The 17,264-nt window shown below is 42.2% G+C and overlaps 1 long non-coding RNA gene across 1 annotated transcript; it reads left to right on the top strand.

The window, feature by feature from the left end:
- The first annotated feature begins 3,473 nt into the window (after nucleotides 1-3,473).
- LOC137599411 (uncharacterized) lies at nucleotides 3,474-5,520 on the top strand. Its single transcript, XR_011036808.1, has 5 exons — nucleotides 3,474-3,605; nucleotides 3,700-3,801; nucleotides 3,887-4,054; nucleotides 4,136-4,240; nucleotides 4,606-5,520. It is a non-coding gene; the product is annotated as an uncharacterized lncRNA (long non-coding RNA).
- The last annotated feature ends 11,744 nt before the right edge of the window (nucleotides 5,521-17,264 follow it).

The raw sequence follows: 17,264 nt of genomic DNA, 5'->3' as shown, positions 1-17,264 counted from the left end.
ATAAGTTATTACAATTTTAGAATTTAAATTGTAAATGTGAGTGATTCTGGGGTTTTTTTTAGGACAGCAGACTGCCCACCACTGCAAATAAGAAATATTCATGTGAATATGGGAATATTCATGTGTTGTAGATGGAGGAATCGGACGTTTTTGCAAAGCGGGATTTGGTCTCAAAAGTAATCAACCAGTAGAACAACTTCATCTGACCTTCTACTATACGCAGTGACCTTGTTTGCGTACCTCTTTGCGTCTTTGACGCACATTTTTTGACAGGAATGCACGATCATCAGACAACATGCGTCCCTGGGAGGCAATCTTTAAATACTTACAATAAAAAAAAAAAATCTATGCTATCTTCTTCCGCAATATAATGTTGGGAAAAATGCACTTCCATTTAACAAAAATATCACAATTTATCCATTTCTTTACTTAAAATTCAAACCTAGAATTCGCCATTATTAAAATCAACCAATGGGTGGCGTTGTCCCTGCAGAGCAAGGTGGTTCTGGGTTTGAGTCTCGCTCTTTATTGAGTTTGCATGTTCTCCCCGTGTCCCCATGGGTTCTCTCTGGGTTCTTCAGCTTCCTCCCACTTCCAAAACCCTGTGCTTCAGGTTAATTCATATGCTCACTCACCGAACCCTTCTATAGTAAAAAGTTTTTTAATTTTTTTTTTCAAATTTAAGACATAAATACAGTATTTTCCACACTTTAAAGCACACTGGATTATAAGGTGCACCTTCAATGAATGGCCTTTTTAAAAAAAATAAAAGTTCATACATAAGACACACTGGATTATAAAACGCATCTGAGAACTCATCATGAATGGTCTGCTTTAAAACTCTTTTCATTTATAAGGCATATTGGATTATAAGAAATTTAGAAAATTAAAGGCTTTTAGGTGCGGAACATACTCTACATGTTTTACTGGTGCATTTAATGAATGGTGCATTAATGTCTCCTTTTTCAAAGAACAAAACCAAGACAGTGCATGAACTGACATCAAATGACCTACCTGCAAATGAGTGTGACTTTTGCTGTTGTTACTGACAGACCAGTTCAGATATGTGTGGCTTCACCTTGGCAAGTGTTACTCTGATGTCATTTTCACAGCAAAGTCTGTTTCTGTTGTTTTCCATCAGCTTCAGGAAGTGTTCCTTTATTTTTGCCAGTGCGAGACTAGAGTTGCTCAACTTGACATTCAAATCCTGCAGAACGCTGACTCCCATCACGTTCCCGTTACACAGTACATGTAAATTCACGTTGCACATATTCGTCTGACCACTTTCTTTTTTTGCTCAACATAGTTACTATGAATTAAAATATTAGGAAAGCAATCAGATGACGTACCATCATGACAGGAATAAATCGACTACTGACTGCGCAAAATCCCATGTAGCACAGGTAGGCTCATCGATGTAGTGTGATCACCTGCAGCCAGTGATGGCTAAAGGGGGGCGTGTCATTACCAATGGACACGATGTGTCAAACGTACACAGTGATTCGTGTATTGATGCTGTCGTAGGGCAGCACTATGTTCGACAAAAACACATCATGTCATGTAGAATTAAATTGATAGATCAAACTTACAGATAAGAGAATTTAAACTGTTGTGAAGAGAATCAGTTTCTGTTTAACCAGAAATTCCAGGAGTGAAGGAGTGACACATGTAAAAGCAGGTGATAGGATTATATAATGACTGCCAAGAAGACAACTCCCTGATCACCCAAAGAAAAGTCTACAAGAGAGTTCATCGGGCTCAGAAATGTATGACTAAGAAATAAAAGGAGTTTTTGTTTTATTTCATCTTAGCAAAAATGTAAATGAATTTTTGTTACTAGTACTTGGACATCTATCAACCTATCGCCTACCAGTAGCCACAGCTCAGCAACCACCTTTGATAATCTTTCTGGGCCACTTGGGTCAACTGAAAACTTGACCAACTGAAAAATCTGGGTGTGATTTGTTTGGCTGTTTCTTTTTTTAAATTTTTTCATTTGACAAACAACTAAGTTCTGTTGTCAAAACCATCTTTTTCCAGCTGAGGTCACTGGACAAAGTTAAGCGCTGAATGTCTTTTAAGGACTTTGAGAGTCTTTTGTTCTAATTTAGGAACTCATTCTGATTACTTTAACTCTCTGTACTCTGTACGTGGGTGTGGATCATTGTTGACTTAATCATTTATTGTTGGTGAAAAGTTCAGCTTACAGCTCTGAGTTTATCCCATAATATGTCACTGGATGTTCCAGATCACGCCTTATAACCGCAGGTGACAGAACCTTTGCAATGGCTTTATGGATCTCCTTACCACTGCATTCACAAACTGCTTGGGGTGACAATAACTCATTCCACTAAGTCTTGGGCTGGAGATCATAGAGTCACAGGTTCAAGACCCACGTGGACCAAAAATGGAGCACTGCCAAGGTGCCTTTGAGCAGGGCACAGTCTCCAACAACCTGCTATACCATCACCCTCGTCTCACTTTGCATACCTACATGCCCCCATGTGTGTGTGCGTGTTTACCTGTACATATACACATGTGGGAAAATAAAAAATACAAGAGAGTGAAAAAATAATTTCCCTAAGGGGATAAATAAAGTATACACTAATCCCACATTACTCGCGGTTAATGTGTTCCAGGAATCACATGCAAAAACGAAATTCTGCGATACAGCTCCAACTTATTTTATTATTAAAGGTAGTTTAAACATTTATGAACCCTCCCCATCCTGATATCAAACCATTTTGTGTCTCACGTAAGTATGCTGCGTTCCAAGAACCACAGAATGCAGTGTACTTCTGGATGCCGTCAGCCTATAGAATGCACATAGAGTATGATGTGGTTACCGACTGTGGTTGTTTTCACAACCACCTCTTCTTTCTTCATCAGAAAGACGAGGTGGAGAAGTTTTACCCAAAAGGACAAACTAAACCTCCGTCTCGTCAGGAATGTTGTCCTGAATGCTGTTGCTCCTTTTTAACTGGGTTGGGCCGCTTTGAAATGTTCTGGATTTTTTCAATGAATCTCCCATTTAGTCAAGCTTCAAACATGAAAATTGTTTTAAATAACAAAATAATAGTAAATTACAAACTAGGATAATGACTTTCTTTGTTCTTGACACTTTTTTCCCCCACATCTAAATATATGAAAAAATGTTCACAAATGTTGTGCTTTATGTGTCGGTAGAATTTAAAAAAAAGTTTCATAGAATTATTAAATATAAAAAGAAAATAATTTTCCATTAGAAGATGGAAATCACCTCTTTAATTGAGTAATTAATAGATGAATTAATTAAAGAATAGATTGGACACTGATCGATAACACATTTTCATTTTGATCAAATCATGCTAAATGAAACGTTCAAATTTAAAATGGAATGTTGTCGTCATGACGTTGGTTTCTGATTGGTTAAACAAGGAACGCCCTTCAGCTGTCAGGTCTTAATCTGTCAATTAATTAGTCATTCAGGTATTAATCTGCCTGTTCTCGACACCCAGACATTAAAATACAGGAGCTTTCAAGTATCTTTATCTCCAGTAGTTTCCTCTTCATCATGATGAAGCTGATCCTTTCTCTGGCTCTCGCCTGGACTCTCTTCAGCTCAGGTAACTGCAACTCATCTTTGAAGCCTGATTCATTCACCAGTATTGATCAGTTGATTATCATTTATCTGTATCCGTCATGTTGTTCTCTTTGCAGCAAATGGAACTGTTTTTTATTGTCAATGCAATGGTACTACATGTACCGGAGAAAGGGTAGAATGTTCTGGCGATTTTATGTGTTCAACAGTCATCACTAACGGTCAGTATTTCTTTATCACAACTCTTCTGTAAATCTAGTTTGTCTTCTTTCACCAGCAGTATCTAACTCTCCTTTGGTTGTATAGAAACTATATTTGGGAGCACAACAGTGTTGAATCAGAAGGGATGTGGGCCGTTCAACATATGCCCAAACCCACTCAATCAGACGTTTTCATTCAACATTGGTAATGCCAGTTCAGACACAATTTTTGAATGCTGCCGCTCAGATATGTGCAACTTTGGACCTTTTCCAGGTAAGTATGGATGAGTAGAAATAGTTAATTCCCATCAGTGTTCTTTGTTCCTCAGATAAATAATTTTCTGTTCTGTTTCAGTTATTATGATTCAGGCAACCAACAACCTGACGTGCTGTCTTGATGCTCAATGCAACGGACGAGCCCAGTGTAGGGGAATACAGGACCACTGCATTAATGGATCCGGTGAGACTAATAATATAAGTGAGACGATAACAAGTTCTAGATGACTACTCTCATTCTCTCATTCCTGCTGTGTTCACATTAGTGTCTGAAGTGATTTTTTCATAGACCGTCTTTACCAGCGTCCTTCAACCAGCCTCTTTATAGCAGGACACATTTTTATTCCATATTTATACTGCATTATCTATTCAAGCGTTTGCCAAAACCAGTGTCCTGAGGGAAATAATGCAATCTTGTTAAATTGGCTTAAAAAAATGCCATTCTAGAATGTCTGTGTTCATTCATGTTTGTTTTATGTTGAGGTGTTCCTGACATGATAATTAAGATCAACAGGAGTTTGTTCAGTGACAGTGATTTCTCATTTACAGGGGTCATACAATCAACATCCACATCTGTCTTCGGCTGTGTTTCTGCCAACCTGTGTCCGAACAACACAAACCCACTTCCCAACACGACTGTGTCATTCAGTAATGATACAACCTGTTGTAACTCCAGTCTGTGTAATGGCTCTCCAACCATGATGACTTCAACCACGATGACTCCAAACACGACGACTCCAAACACAACGTCTCCAAACGCGACGACTCCAACCACGACAACTCTAACCACTGTTGCAACCACCAGCGATGCTCTCTCCATCAGTCTGGGTTTGATCCCTCTGTTACTGGGACTCTTTCATCTCTTCTAGAACCAGTAGGAACCTCACCAGCAGGTCCTCATATGTATCCACTATTATCACACTTTAACAATAATCAATCAGGGAACGTTTGTGTGTTTCTAATTATGTATATACAACCAGCCAGCATTCAGAACATACATCAGTCTGCCAAGGTCACCACCTCAAAACCTGCAGAACCAGAAGATTTGTTTGAAACTCCATCAGAGAAAATGTTTGAATAGTTTATCAGCAGTCAATCATCACCATGACGATGTGGCTTGACTGGAATCTGATTGATGCAACATGACGAATGCTGGAAATTTTTGAATCGTGTAACAGAAAATATGATTTTAATGCAGGTGAAACTTTTGACCCTTTCTTAATAGATGAGATCCATTTAAATGACCGATTTTAAATGATCTCAGACAGATATTGGTGGTGGCGTGATGTATCCTCCTGTCTCTGGTTGTAGGAGCCGTATTTCAGTTTCGTTACACTTGCTTATGGAATGAGAATGTTGATTTAAATGATTGAGTTACAGAAATGCAGTTTTCAAGCTAGAAATGATTACCCTAACCCTAACCCTAACCCTAACCCTAACCCTAACCCTAACCCATCCATCCAAGACACAAGCGGTTTGTTTGAATGAATTGATTGTTCTAGGGAATAAAAATCTAATTAACCTCAACTCTCTGTGTGCATCCTCTTGTTTGCGTGTTGGAACTCTTGTCGTCAACTTCATGGCAGGTTTTGTAAGAAATGCCGCTGGACTGGAACCCTAATACATACTGATCCTCTCTTTTGTCTCATCATTGTGTGTTATTGTGATGTTGTCAATAAGGTCCTGTCTCTCTGTAGACTCTTGATTATTATTTTAATGTAAATCCTTCTGAACACTGTTTTTTTTTCTTCTGCTTTTATTGAAGTGGTTTGACTTTATGGGATCAAACTGATTATCAGTCACCAGGATCACACCCTAAGAAACACACACACACACACACACACACACACACACACACACACACACACACACACACACACACACACACACACACACACACACACACACACACACACACACTAAATTTGTGGCGACAAATTCCCCTGAATCTTTGCTTGAGGGAAATGAATAATTTCAACTTTCTTGTTTATACTTTACTTGTTTATACAATTTTTCCCGGGATTAATAAAGTATCTATCTTATGGATTGGTTATTTGGATAAATATGAATATGAAGTATGGTAGCTGATGTAGAAACAACCCCCCCCCCCCAAAAAAAAATGAACAGAATACTTAATTGTCAGATGATCTGACAGAAATCTCTGAATGACCTGTATATTTGATCTGGATCATTTGAATCCCAGACTCTTTAAAGTCTCCCAGCTCTACACGCTGGAACCCTGCCCTCAGGCGCCTCCTACAGCCACTCCATGCAAGGAACTGGTTCCTCAGTCCCGGCTTGTTTTGACATGTCACTGTGCCAAGGCCTGGCTTCACTTCACATTTTGCAATTGTTCTGACATACTTCAGTAGAAAGGTCAGATCTTGATGGACGTTCAGGTATTTTGTTGGTTTGCTCCCTGCCTCAGGTGGACAACTTCAAACTCTCTCATCCATCATTGGCAGCAAGTGATTTTAATTCTGTGGTTTTCAAATCTGTTCAGACACGATTTGTAAAAGGTATTCGATTTCCGTTACTTCTCCAGAAATGAGTGAGGAGATTCCGCTCAGGAAGTAGACTTTTAGCATCACAGTGACCCAAATGCAGTACACCAGGGAAGAAGTCAACACATAGTTTTAATCGTCAAAATTCTACAACAGGTTGTCAGAATATAAAGCAAGGATTGGACAGACAGAAAAAATCCAGGAAACAAAATCACACGGAAGTCAAGACAGAAGACAGGATCCAGGGAACAGGCAAAATATTCAAACACAATGGACAAATACAGAAACGCTGGAGAATCGGAATAATCGCTAACAACCAGTAACAGACAACTGAATAGAGTTCATTTGGTGGTTGACACCGGATTAATAACAGGTGGCTGAAGCATCACAAGTGACGGGAATGTCTGTGTAGGTTCTCAGTTATCCAGGTCATGGTTACCCACAGCTGTTTAAATCAATCCACTGGAGTTTAAGAAAGTTTTGAAGACGTTTCGTCTCTTATCCAAGAGACTTCTTCAGTTCTAAAGGTGGCTAGTCTTGTCCCAGCGGGGTGTGGTCAGTGCTATTCACATTTCAACGACCGTCGTTGAAACCTGTCTGGCTCCTCAATGATGGTTGAGGGGGGTGTCAAAGGGGGGTTGTTAGCATGAGACACATCACCTGGGTCAATCTGCTGAGATCATCTTTTTGGGAGTTTTGAAGGACATGATTGTAAATGGGTGAAAGGCGACGTTGCACACCCCCCCCCCCCCCGTTCAGAGATGACTTCTCCACTTTGACATGGATGGCTTCTTTCACTCCTCTCTCAAACCATCTGTCTTCCCTGTCCAAGATCTGAACACTGGTGTCCTGAAATGAGGGTCACTCTTCCTTGAGGTGAAGACTGCCGAGCCCTGTCCTGATGTGTTGGCTCTTCTGTGTTGAGCTATTCACCTGTGTAGTGGTTGTTTGGCTTCCCCTATGTAGACATCCGACCATTCTTTGCTGCATTTAACTGCATACACCAGATTGCTCTTCTGACTGTGTGGTGTGGGGTCTTTTGGGTGGACCAGTCTTTGTCGGAGGGTGTTGCCCAGCTTAAAAAACACAGGAACCTTGTGTTTGTTGAAGATCCTCCTCAGTCTTTCAGATACTCCAGACACATATGGGATCACTCTACCATTACGGTTGCTCTCCTTCTCTTTTGTCTTCACTGGGTTGTTCTCCTTTCTGGATCTTGTGTGAGCTTTCACAAAGGTCCAGTCAGGATATCCACAGGTTTTCAGTGCCCCTTACAGATGTTGGTGTTCTTTTTCCTGGCCTTTGGTACTGGTCGGTAGCTTGTCAGCCCTGTTTTGCAGAGTACTGATGATGCCAAGCTTGTGTGTCAGTGGGTGGTGAGAGTCAAAAAGCAGGTACTGGTCTGTGTGTGTTGGTTTCCTGTATACCCCAACATTCAGACTTCTGTCATATGCTCCACTCTACCTGCCAGCCACGCCCACTGCACCAGCCCACTCTGCTCACCTGCTGCAGATCACTGCAATCAGGCCTGCATATAGTCTCTCCAGCACCTTCACTCCTCCTCCGCCTGGCCTCGTATCCTCTCCTGACTGCTCACCTGGCTACGACCCCCCCGCCTGTCTCCGAACTCTCTTCAGCTCACTCCTCGTCAGCCTCACAGCAGGTGCACCCGGCTCTCATGAACGCAGAGCGTCCTGCTAATCTTCTTGGTGATAATAAAGGTCATTACCAACTGTTCCTGTGCGCCTGTGTACTGCATTTGGGTCCAAAACACACCCGTTACAGTACAATCTGGCCAGAAATGGACCCAGCAGACACCACTTCCCCCCAGTCTCGCCTAGCCTGGGTGGAGGGAATGCTTCAGCAGCATGAGGCTCTGTTGGCCTCCAACGTGGAGGAGGCTCGTCAGTCTGCGTCATCCATGGAATGAGCGCTAACCTTGCTAGCCGCCCAGGTACAGCAGATGGCAGCTTCCATGGCACAACACGCTGCTTCTGTCCCAGTTCCAGCCCCTCCTGTTCCCACCCCTGGGCCAGCATCAAGCTCCACATCTGAGCCCCGGGTGGGGGCGCCAGAGCACTACGATGGGGATCCTGAGGGTTGAAATCCTTTTTTGACGAACTGCTCAATCCTGTTTGCCCTGCAACCCCATACCTTCACCACAGAGGGGGCTAGAGTCGCCTTCGCTATCAATCACTTCAAAGGTAGAGCACGTCTGTGGGGGACGGCAGAGTGGGAGAGAGGCACGCCTGCCTGCACCACGTTTCAAGCCTTCTCTGAGGAGCTTCGCAAGGTGTTTGGACCAGTTTCCCTGGGTCCTGATGCAGCAGGGGCACTCATGAGTCAGAGGCAGGGGTATCGGACAGTTTCTGCTTACACCATAGTCTTCAGAACCCGGGCTCGTCTCAGTGACTGGAATGCTGCTGCCCAATGTGACGCCTTCCTAAATGGGCTGGCCCCTTACGTGAAGGATGAGCTGGTTCCCTTCGACCTCCCCAATTCCCTGGAAGGACTCATTGAGCTGACTACGAGGCTGGACAGGTGGAGACAGGCGAGGAGGGAACAACGCCATGAGAGAGGTGATCACCGGCCTTCTGCCCGTTCACATAGGGTCCCAGCCACTCCTGTTCCCTATTCTGAACCTATGCACGGGGGGGTGGAGCCCATGCAGGTGGGGCGAACCAGCCTTACACCAGAGTAACGAGAACGACGACGCCGGGGAAGTCTCTGCCTCTACTGATCACAGGGGCTGATGGGAAGATTGGACACAACACAGATTCAAAGATTTGACACAAAACAACCAATTAGAGACCAACTAGTCGATGACATCTCAGACTGCACCTGCAATTCCCTTCTCACCCCCCAGTAGCTGGTCTCCTAACAGAACCATCTAGTAGCTGGTTCCCTCCTGACAGAACCATCTAGTAGCTGGTTCCCTCCTGACAGAACCATCTAGTAGCCGGTTCCCTCCTGACAGAACCATCTAGTAGCCGGTTCCCTCCTGACAGAACCATCTAGTAGCCGGTTCTCTCCTGACAGAACCATCTAGTAGCCGGTTCCATGACTACATTTTTTCTAACACTAGCATGTCTTCCTCTCGGCTTGTCTACTCGCAGTAAATGTGCACTTTGGTTTTGACCTGTCTGCTGTCTTCTCCGCAGGTCACTCGAAACAGCAGCGTTTCCTTGTGCTCCATCATCACAGGGTCAAAGGTCACCACCGACTGAGTGCTGTTGGTGAAGACCGAGGCCGTCAGAGGTCGGTCACCCAGCAGAGATCAGGAGACCTTCGGCGTCACAGGACAGTCCTGAACCTGACACCACAGCTGGCGACGCACATACATAAGTCACACTGGATTATAAAACGCACCTGAGAACTCATCTTCAATGAATGGTCTATTTTAAAACTTTTTTCATTTATAAGGTGTATTGGATTATAAGAAATTTAGAAAATTAAAGGCTTTTAGGTGCGGGACATAGTGTATATGTTTTACTGGTGTATTTAATGAATTGTGCATTAATGTCACCTTTTTCAAAGAACAAAACCAAGACAGTGCATGAACTCACATGAAATGACCTACCTGCAAATGAGTGTGACTTCTGCTGTTGTTACTGACAGACCAGTTCAGATATGTGTGGCTTCACCTTTGCAAGTCTTACTCTTATGTCATTTTCACAGCAAAGTCTTTCTGTTGTTTTCTACGGCAGCGTAGAGCTGCCAGACCAAGAAAATAAAAACCGGGAGGCTCAGTATCACGTAATTACGTGAAAGGTTAATTGTTGTAACAATATCTTTTCCCGTTATAACGTGAAAGTGTCACGTTATTTCGTGATAAGACGAGAACGTGAAAAGAAATGTGGTTTTATTTACTGTCTGCTGGCCATCTGTAAATCATGGCTCCTTCACATGATGCCATTAAATTATATTTCATGCTTGGCTTGCGACATGGTGAGATTTTGCAGTTATTTGGCTCCCCGGATGAGATTTATATAAGCATGCGTACCCTAAGAAGAATTTTGAAAAACATGGGGCTATACCGGAGGAAAAATGAGCCGGACCCTCTTGAGGTAGCGTCGTTCCTCATTGATAAGCTGGAGGGACATGGCCGGCTGCATGGATACAAGCTCCATCATCTCAACTGCATCCAAGCTGGATATGTTGTCACCCAAAGTACAGTGAGGCATTTGTTAAAGTTTCTCGACCCCTATGGTGTTGAACAGAGATGGACAAATCGCCTAATGCGGGGCATGTACTTTAACCCAGGGCCTAATTTCATGTGGCATGTTGATTCATACGACAAACTAAAACCATTTGGTGTCTGTATAAATGGAGCAATGGATGGCTTTTCAAGACTTATGATATGGCTACATGCCTATTCAACAAACAGCGATCCCAAAGTAATCGCTGGGTATTTCATAAAGGAAGTTGAGAGGAGGATGGGGACACCATCCAGAATTCGCGCAGACTTCGGGACAGACAATGTAACAATGGCAGAAATGCAGAGGTTCTTGCGATGGAGTATGGATCGCCGCCTTGTCACCAACTGTTACATCGCTGGGTCCAGTAACCACAATCAGCGGATCGAAAGCTGGTGGGCCTTTTTGAGAAGACATCATGCCCAGTACTGGATGAATCGTTTCCAGGAACTGAAAGACAAAGACTGCTTCTCTGGAGACTTCTTGGACAAGCAACTTATATTGTTTAGTTGCCTGGCCATCATCCAGGTAAACTATGTCAGATACATGAACCATCATCTTGTGTGTGTGTGCTCATGTGTGCGTGATCGTGAGCAGAGAGATAGAGTGAGCGCATCTATATACAGTATATGGTCCGTTAGCTATTGCCGATCAGAGTAGCACAGAAAAGAATCAGATTTTTTTTGGAATTAACAAAGTATTTTCTCTATTCCAATATCGGATCCCATGGATGTATTTTGTGATTGATCCATGATCTAACTATGATTTAATCCGTGGTTCAAAACAACGTTACCGAACTTTGCCCTCTCGCGAGATCTGTCTGACAATCCCACACGCACACTCTGGTGGTATGAGTACACCGCCATCTACTGGTCAAAAGCCAGTGGGCTTTATATTGTCAAAATCTGTCAAAATCCTATGCCTGTAAGCAACAATGTTGTCATGTATGTATGTAAATATATATTTTTTCTTCTTTTTTTTTTTACTACATAGGAAGAACTGCAGCAAGTTGTAAATTTGTGGAACACCCATGTTATCCGGAGGAGCAGAAATGCAGTGGCTCCAAGTGGACGTCCCATTCTCATGTACACCATCCCTCATCTATTTGGAGGACAAGATCGTCTGAAAGAAGTGTCTCGGGGAGCAGTGGAGGCTTGTAAAGAGGAATTCCAACAGAGAGGGCCTCACCCTTGTGATGAAACCGTATTCAACATGTGTTGCCTTATATTGACAGAAAACTTCTTACTCTCTCCCACCACACCAGATGAAGCTATTGAGCTGTATCTTTTCCTGAGAGCATGCATTCTAAAAGACTTAGAAATTACTCTGTGATTTCTGGAATAGGCAAATAAAGCAAGCCTATATTGTTGATGTGATCCGTTTTTAACATTGAATGCATGAGGAAAAGAAACATCACAACTATGATGTTGTTGTTTTAATTTCTTGAACTATTTTGCCCACACTGTACATTTGCACATCAGCAGTGTAGTGCTCTTGCTCATCTACATATAGCAGTAAAGAATTTAAATTTGTTTCCATAAGTTCATGAAAGATGGGGCAGATATGAGACTGTTTCTCATTACCATGTGATTTGTACTTCAGGGGAAGGGTCACACAACAACACAACTCCAGGGCTCTTTCTTGTGCTTTCTTCCTCGTGGCAGGATTTTTCTTTTTTACACATAAGACACAAGCAGACCTAAGCATGACACAAAATTAACTGTTTTATTTTGTAATAACAGCATTCAGATTCCCTTTCAAATTGCTCTTTTATGTAACAGTACATTAACATGTAGAGCAGGTATTGGGGAACTCACTAGATAACTCATAATCAGGTAACAAGAGTAAAGAAAAGTAGTTAGGTCTTGAGCTGCACTCTGGAGGAACTAACATCACACATGCGTTTTTTTAATCAACTGGACAGGTAAAAAAAATTCCCTGCTCTTATGTATTATAACAATATGTGGATCACAAATGAAAACATTATACAAAATAAACCATTTCCCAACATTAAGGTGCAAGTCTACATTCCTTTTGTGGCCGCATTTAGAACCACTGTAGAATCAAATTGCTCTTTTACATAATAAAGTAGTAGAGCATATATTGGGAAACTCATTAGAGAAGTCATAATCAGATAAGGGTATAGAAAAGTGGTCAGGACTTCTCAATAACAATAACAGGTTATTTTTCCATCAACTTGACAAGTCATAAAATGCTCTGCTCTGAATATCTGTAGACATTCATTAGACACACACATTAGACATGTGCACCACCAGCTTAGATGAGATAAGCATATCATAACAAAGCTAAGCTAGGCTGAATTTGTATGATGTTATGCATGCATTTTTCTCTATGTGGCAGCACCACGCTTCCGTAGTTTTCCATGCAGCTTAAGGAAGTGTTCCTTTATTTGTGCCAGTACCAGACTAGAGCTGCTAAGCTTGACATTCAAATCCTGCAGAACGCTGACTCCCATCACGTTCCGTTACACAGTACATGTAAATTCACGTTGCACATATTCGTCTGACCACTTTCTTTTTTTGCTCAACATAGTTACCACGAATTTAAATATTAAGAAAGCAATCAGATGACGTATCATCATGACAGGAATAAATCGACTACTGAGTGCGCAAAATCCCATGTAGCACAGGTAGGCTAATCGATGTAGCGTGATCACCTGCAGCCAGTGATGGCTAAGGGGGGCGTGTCATCATTGTTGAATGTAGTACATTTTCTATAGTACTTTTCAATATATATCACCAGTAGATGTCACTGTTGCAGTACTACTCTCTGTTTCTACTACTGTAGCACTTCCGGTTCCTGTTCAGACACAGTGTGTGAGATCATTGTTGGTGATGCTGTGTGTGTAGCTCCTGCTAGAAGCTAATGAAAGCTCTGCCAAATAACAATAGGTTATGGGCCCAGATCGTCGCTAAAAAAGCTGTTGTACACGGTTGTGTGGGATAAACAGTGTTGTGGGAATTCACAATGGAGGATAAGCTGTTTATTGACCGGCTGAACGGACCAGAGAACTGGGCAACATGGAAGTTTCAAATGGAACACTTGCTAAAGGCTAAAGGACTATGGGGTATGTTAATAGAGACAGAAACACTAGCTCAAGATTCTAACGCAGCAGCACAAGCTGAGTTCACTAGACGGAGAGACAAAGCATTCTCTATGTTGGTGCTGAATGTAAGTACACCCCAGTTGTACCTGATAACAAGCTGCCAGACTCCCAAAGAGGCGTGGACCACCCTGAAAGCCCATTTTGAGAGAGACACTTTGGCAAATAAACTGTTTCTGAAGAAAAGCTATTTCCGATGTGAAATGATGGAAGGAGATGCCTTAACTGATCATTTGAAACAGATGAAGGAGCTAACTAATCAGCTAGCAGCAATTGGATCTGTAATTGAAGAGGAAGATCAAATTGTAACACTGTTGGGCAGTTTACCACCAAGCTATGCTACAATTGTCACTGCACTAGAAACAAAGATTGACAACCTGACACTGAAGTTTGTTCAGCAAGCATTAATAAATGAAGAGCAAAAGCGGGTGAATGCTAATGGTTCAAGTGGTGCTATGTCAGGTGGTGGTGCATCAGTCATGTCATCACAATTTCGAGGAAATGTGTGGGATAGCTCCAAGTCAGTGGGAGCGGTAGACAAAAGCACGTGGAGATGTTATAAATGTGGGAAAGAAGGCCACATAAAGCCTGACTGACCATGCTTGAAAAATAAGACAAAAAAGCAAATTCACAAGGCCAAAAACATGACATGTGAGGATGAGGAAGATTCCTATGAAAGTGCTTTTGTAGTCAGAGAGGCTAGCACTGACAGACCACGACAGGTTGAATGGATAATTGATTCTGGAGCATCAAAACACATGACCTGTGATAAAGACATTCTCCAAGGATACCAGCAATTGTCAAAAGCACAGTCTGTGAAACTAGGTGACGGCAGGGTCGTTGATGGCCTAGGAATTGGAAATGTCAACATGAAAATGACTTTCAAATTAAGTCATGTAAAAAATGTCACAATGTACGATGTAGTGTATGTTCCAAAGCTGTCTGGGAATTTATTTTCAGTGGGAGCTGCTACCAAAAAAGGGAATACAGTGCAGTTCAGAAAGTCTCGCTGCTACATACGTGGAAAAGATAGAAAACTAAAAGGAATGGGAACACAAAGAGCTGATGGACTGTACTAGACATTGAAGGAAGCGAATCTGTCTGTCACAGTGCATCTGTAGCTGCCAGCCTGTGGCACCAGCGCCTAGGTCACACCACAAAACTGAAGGAGCTAAAAGATCTGGTAAATGGAGTGGACTTCTCCACAGAGAAAGAGATTCCCTTCTGTGAAGGATGCATGGAAGGCAAATTAGCTAAAAAGCCATTCAAGTCGATTGGAGGAATCCGTTCCAAACGCAAGATGCAGCTGATTCATAGTGATGTCTGTGGTCCCATGCAGACTTAGTCAATAAGTGGAGCAAAATACTTTGTGACTTTCAGTGATGACTATTCAAGATGCTGCAAGGTATACTTCATGAATGAGGTGCTAAACAAGTTCAAGGAATTTGAGAGAACATTCCCAAATGAGTGTGGCTTGAACATTACAAACTGACAATGGTGGGGAGTACACCTCAAGGGACTTTCAAGAATATTTGAAGACTCAAGAGATCCACCATGAAATGACTGTACAAGTTTCAAGTTCAAGTTTATTTATTTTTATATAGCCCAGATTCACAAACAATGTCTCAAAGGGCTTTACAATCTGCACATGGACGATATCCCCTCTGACCTTTGTGACTGTACCTCACTCACCACAGCAAAATGGTGTTGCGGAAAGAAAAAACAGGACATTAGTTGAAGCAGCTAGAAGATGCAGTCACTGCTGATACCAGCACTGTTAGAGCAAGCGGCAGAATCAGAAATGCGCCAAGGAGATATGGATATGATGAGTTTGCTGATTTAATGACTGTTGATCATCATGCCAATATGTGTCGTGTGACAGAGCCAATCACACTAAAAGAAGCATTGGAGAGTCCTAATGCAAAAGAATGGCAGGAGGCGGCTGACCTGGAATATGAGTCTCTGATGGAAAATGAGACTTGGGACTTAGTGGATTTACCAAGAGAAAGAAAAGCAGGAGGATCGAGATGGGTGTTCAGAGTCGAGCATCATAGTGATGGAAGAGTGGAACGATACAAGTGTAGGCTCGTTGCCAAGGGCTACTCACAGTTGTATGGTGCTGACTATTATGAAACCTTTTCACCAGTTGTACGTTTCAGCTCTATTCGTACATTACTGTCCTTTGCTATTCAAAACAATCTACATGTACACCAGATGGATGTTGTAACTGCATTCCTTAATGGATACTTGGAAGAGGAAATCTACATGCAGCAACCAGAGGGCTACATAAAACCAGGGCAGGAACACCTGGTGTGTAAGCATAAAAAAACAATCTATGGACTGAAGCAGTCTCCTCGCTGCTGGAGAAAGGCTTTCACAAAGTTCATGATAGAAATTGGATTCATCCAAAGCACATCAGATTTTAAGATTAAGACAAGAGCTTGAGATACTAGCAGTCTATGTGGATGATCTCATTCTTCTAACAGAGTCAACTGAAAGCATGAACGAGCTCAAGGTGCATGGATCTCAAGGAGCGCTACAAGATGAAGGACATGGGTGAGCTGTCCTATACACTGGGCATCTCTGTGATTCAAGATAAAGAAAAGAACTGTGTCATTCTTCATCAGAAGCATTACATTGAAGCCATACTTCAGAAATATGGAATGGACAATGCAAATCCTGTAGCAACTCCTGCTGATGCCAACGTCAAGTTGAAGCAGAGTGATGGTGTTAGTAAGCCAGTGGACCAACATACTTATCAGTCAATGGTAGGAAGTCTGCTGTATGTTGCAATGGCAACAAGACCAGACACAGCTCAAGCAGTGAGTGCTGTGTCAAAGTTCAACGCAAATCCAAATGCTTCACATCTGACTGCTGTTAGGAGGATACTACGTTACTTGAAAGGGACAGTGAATCTTGCTCTCAAGTATGAGCAGTCAGTCTCTGGAGCTTTGATTGGATTCTCGGATGCGGACTGGGCTGGAGATCAGGATGATCATCGCTCAACTACAGGCAACATTTTTCTACTGAGTGGAGGAGCGATGAGCTGGCTCAGAAAGAAACAACCAACAGTTGCACATTCAACAGCAAACGCCGAGTACATCGCACTCAGTCAAATGTAAAAAGAAAAAAAAACCAAAGAGCATTGTGAAAAAGAGTTCCAGATAAAAGCAATGTAAACAACAGTAATTTGAGAAAGGAAAATGGAAGTTTTTGTTGTTGTTTAGAGATTAAGTTTCTGTTTAACCAGAAATTCCAGGAGTGAAGGAGTGACACATGTAAAAGCAAGTGGTAGGATTATATAATGACTGCCAAGAAGACAACTCCCTGATCACCCAAAGAAAAGTCTACAAGACTTTGTTTGGCTGTTTCTTTTTTTTTTTT

This window comes from Antennarius striatus, chromosome 7 (genome assembly GCF_040054535.1).
Source record: "Antennarius striatus isolate MH-2024 chromosome 7, ASM4005453v1, whole genome shotgun sequence".
In the NCBI taxonomy this organism is placed as follows: Eukaryota; Metazoa; Chordata; class Actinopteri; order Lophiiformes; family Antennariidae; genus Antennarius; species Antennarius striatus.
This window is presented reverse-complemented; position numbering and strand designations above follow the sequence as displayed.